The sequence below is a fragment of the Sorex fumeus genome, unplaced genomic scaffold (assembly GCF_029834395.1).
Source record: "Sorex fumeus unplaced genomic scaffold, SorFum_2.1 ptg000114l, whole genome shotgun sequence".
NCBI classification, from domain to species: Eukaryota; Metazoa; Chordata; class Mammalia; order Eulipotyphla; family Soricidae; genus Sorex; species Sorex fumeus.
Genome location: NW_026606171.1, coordinates 4,720,201 through 4,725,172, shown reverse-complemented (window position 1 = coordinate 4,725,172; position 4,972 = coordinate 4,720,201).

The window sequence follows — 4,972 nt, the reverse complement described above, 5'->3', positions numbered from 1 at the left end:
TTTCATCATAAGTGGGTGCTGGATCTTTTCAAATACTTTCTCTACATCCATTGATATGATCATATGATTTGTGTCTTTTCTTTTATTGATATGATGGATTATGTTGATTTATTTCCGAATGTTGAAACATCCTTGCATCCCCGGGATGAATCCCCATTGGTCATGATGTATGATCTTTTTGATGAGTTGTTGAATTCTATTTACTAGTATTTTGTTGAGAATCTTTGCATCCGTGTTCATCAGGGATATTGGCCTGTAGTTTTCTTTTCTTGTGGTGTCTTTGTTTCCTTTTGGTATTAGAGATATATGGGCTTCATAGAAACTGTTTGGGAGAGTTTCTGTTTTTTCAATTTCCTGGAAAAGCTTGAGAAGAACTGGCAATAGGTCCTCTTTAAATGTTTGGAAAAATTCGCTAGTAAATCCATCTGGACCTGGGCTTTTGTTTTGGGGAAGACTTTTGATTACAGTTTCAATTTCCTTGATGTGAGTAGGTTTATTCAGGTACTCTATATCTTCTTGATTCAGCTTTGGGAGATGATAGGAATCCAGGAATTTATCCATTTCTTCTAGGATCTCTTGTTTAGTGGCATACAGACTTTCAAAGTAGTCTCTGATTATCTTTGGAATTTCTTTGGTTTCTGTAGGGCGTTCGCCTTACAGTCAGCCAACATGGCTGACCGAGTTCGATTCCTCCGCCTCTCTCGGAGAACCCGGCAAGCTACCGAGAGTATTCTATATGCCAAACACAGTAACAACAAAGTCTCCAAGGGAGACGTTACTGGGCCCGCTCGAGCAAATCGATGATCAACGGGAGGGCTGTTACCTTTACCTTTATCTGTTGTGTTATCCCCATTCTTTTTTCTGATTCAATTTCTAGGGTTATCTCTCTCTGTTTCTTTGTGAGTATTGCTAGTGGTTTATCTATCTTATTTATCTTATCTATCTTATTTATTTTCTCGAAGAACCAGCTCTTGGTTTCATTGATCTTTCGGATTGTTTCTTTGTTTTCCATGTCGTTGATTTCTGGTCTAAGTTTTATGATCTTTTTCCTTCTGCCCAATTTGGGGTCTTTCTGTTGTTTCTTTTCTAAGATCTGGAGCTGTTGCCGCAGACTGGCTCGGTCGGGAACCACCAGGCTGAGGGACGTGGGAGAAGGTTTACAGGAAAGCAGGAGATTCGGCGATGACAGACAGACACCAACACAAGTGAGGTTGAGTGCTGCTGCGATTTTACTGAGCACAGAGTTCCTTTTTTATACAGTCAAGGCAAAATCATAGAACAAAGGGCCAGAATACAATCGGACATTACATCATATCGTGGTCCCTTATTGGTGACATATTCCAAAAAATATCGAGGGACAAAAACACTTTCTTAATACACTTCCTGCTTCAAATTAGGACAAAACATTTACCTATGAATTCTTTACAGTGATTACACAGGATTTAATGTCTAACCATGGTTCCCCTGTTTACAGAGTTCTCTATCATTGTTTTTCTTCAGCAACTTTTGTTTTCATCTGACAGGGTCTTAACCACACATCACAATCCAGGAAGGGTCTCGGACTTTCCCATATATTGGTTTGCAACACTTTGTTTTTCTGTTAATAAACTCCAGGATGTATGTGCTTAGACCAGTTTTTGTATGGGGGGATAGAGGTTTCACAATGTCCCTCATTCTCTCATACGGTAGCTTATTGTTTTCTTTTATGTTAGGCACCCTTGCTTGAAATTAAGGGCTGTACTGTATGCTAAGGATCCAATTGTTTCAGCCACAATATTTGGCGGTTTTTCTGGCTCCTGTTATTGTTTGGTTTCACTATGACTCCTGATCTTTGTCGAACCTAACATCTCCTTAGTTTCCTACAGATTTCACAATGATTAAAAGCAAACTATAACTACAAAGCTTCTACTTATTAATTCTAAATACCTAACTTATAAGTAAAATTGGCAGGCAACCATTATAAACTCCATCCGGGATGCAGAAGAGCCACATACCAAAGTGCCACAGAAGCACACAAAGCAGGATAAGAAAAAGGGGGCGCCGGAGGCATAGACCCAAAGGTCGCGAACCTCCCTTTCCCGCGGGACCTGGGCCAGGCCCAGGTCACCTTAGCAGGTTGCTACACGGGCGACACCATTGACGGCGTGGCAATTCCTCCCTTTTTATTTTTTAGACGCTCAGCATACAGATATTCTTTAACCCGTTGGAGAGATTGTGCCATGCCTCTAAAACAACAAGGAAATATGAACAAAATAACTCCTATTACAGCTGCTAATAAGGCAAATATAAGAACATATTGGATCCAATCTAATGGGTTTAATGCTTTGATTCCAGCAGTCAGGCTAGTAGCCAGGTCACTTAATTCCGTTGTCTTATCATACGCTTGACTCATGGCTGCAATATCTCTTTGTGTTCCTTCAAGATCATGTGTAATGGATTGGTCTTGCCAAACACCCATGCGATGATGTTTAACCTTATTCCAATCTAAAGAGGTGTTGTATGGCAAAGGGGTAACGCAAATAGCTTTAAATTGTTCGTGACAACGGGTTTCCATTACTCTTTTTAAATTATTAACGTCCTGACCAAGGGCTAACACTACTTCTTCCAATACATTTAATTTTGCTTCTAATTTCTTATCAATAATAACTTGTTCAGATAAAGCAAACGTAACATTTTTGTTTAGGTTATTCACAAAATGGGCTGTATGAATTTCTTGGACCAATGCTATTGTGGCTACCGCAAATGTGGTAATGATAGATATTAATGCTGTAATTCCTAAAATCAATGCAGCAATAAACCTTTTTGGTCGAATTAAAGCTGTTAACTCTTCAAGAACTTGCATAGCTGAATTATCATACCAAGTTATATTGGGTAAATGTACTGGTAACATCACAAAAGATGGCCTCCATACCAATAACAGGACTGTTGCATTATTCCTTTGTTCCGGAGAAACACAATTAGTTAAGATGCAATCAATGCAAGACACATGATAGGAATTATTACCAAAGGAGGTTATAGCTAAATTTTTTGAAGACCCTAATAACACAGCATAAGGATAAGAAACACAACTTCTCACAGCCAGGATAGTAGTTTTTGACCACTGTCCAGGGCGGTCTTATAACACCATATTAGAAGCAACAATTAAGCAAAAAGGTCGAAGTGTATTTGCTGTCTAACAAAAGCGGTAATTCAGTTAAAAATGCAGGGCCCACCCAGAGCTAGAAGACTCGCTCTAAACCTTCCCTTAATTCTCGCATGGAGTTTTTAATCACTACACTGTGGTTAACATAAAAGCAACATTCTTCCCCCAAGGCAGCACACAATCCCCCCTCTTTCATAAAATGCAAGTCCAGTCCTCTGCGGTTTTGAAGAGCAACTTCCGAAAGAGATGTCAGAGAATCCTCGAGGTGAGAGATGGATTGTTCAAAGCACTCTAAATCGGCATCCACGGCAGCACGAAGTGTGGCTAGACCACAGTGCTGAGAAGCCAGGGCAGCGATGCCTGTGCCGGCGCCCACAAGGCCAAGGATGAACAGGGTGGTGATGGTGAAGGCGGAGACAGGCTCACGGCGGAATCGGTGGGGTGAGGCAACATCGCTTGGAGTCTGGCATCTACACCCCAAAGATCAGGCCTGGCTAGCACCTGAGATCTGCTCTGTGAGATAAGAGAAGCTGCCTCTAACAGCAAGGTTTCTGTGAGATAAGGGAAGCTGCCTCTTGGAGTATACTGAGATTATTACTTAAGGCTGTTTGAAAGGAAAAAATGTTTAGCCTCATCCAAACTAGTCAGAACATTCTTCTAGGACAGATTCTCACTTAGCAGATGACTCGCAATTTACAACACAAGTTCAGTGTCCTAGAAGGATCTGATCTTACAAATTAACAGATTCTGACTAGGGGGAAAGCTGATTAGCTGGTTGGGGAGGAGAGCATATAGATATAGAAGTGATTACGAAAAACAAAGGAATGGAAGTAACTCTGGAGCACTGTGATGGGTGTAGCCTGATAAACCTTAGCTCCTTGTGTCAAGGGAGAATGGACAAATCCAATTGTTATCCTATAAATTGCCACTGTTTAGGAAAATAAGGAAACTTAATGTCTTTTGTACCTATGTAGTTTGTAAAAGCGGCCTAGTTTTTCATTAAAGTTAGCTGAGGCTTGTAAGATAAGGTCTTGCTTTCTCTGAACTCTTATTTCACTTTAGCTTCAGGCTCTAGTTCCATAGCTCTTCTAGATACTACAAGATTCTTAAGATCAAAAGGATTTCAACTGTTAATCACATAATCATTAATGTTATTCTACCAAGAAATTTAGATTGAGAATTCTGCTTTCTCTATAGGCTCAACCTTCTGATAAGGACTAACCCTTGTCTAACAGGTTCCAAAAACAACTGCATTTCTTAAATCACTGGGTTGCATATCACTAACTTCTCTAAAATTTCTACTTCTGATTTCAGCCTGGTTCCAACACTCGAGTGTTTCACAGAGACAGATAGACAGACAGACAGACAAAACAGACAGACAGACAGACAGACAATGAACTGACTAAAACACCAAACATACATGTGCACACATCTGCAATTGATTGATCAATCTGACCCTTCAAAAATGACAGGGAAAAACTGATGGTCTGAGAGAGGAAGGGACAGTCCCCAGGGCGGAGAAACACTGCTCCCCATTTCCCAGCCTGACCAGCCAGTCTCCTGCTTGTTAAAAATGGGTCAGGAAAGCGCTTTTGTTGATATAAGCCGGCAAAATAAACTATGACAAAGATGTTACCGTTTTTTAGCCAAGGCTAATTCTGAGGCAGGGAGATTCTTATCAGACATGGGGATTGGCTCCTTAGTGACACACTTCTTTGTTTCTGATGTCAAACAGTTAATCATAAGATGTTGCATTTTCCTGCCTCCTCTGCTTTGATACTCCTATTTCTTTAGTTTACCTGCAAAGATCTGACTCTAAAATAATCTGGT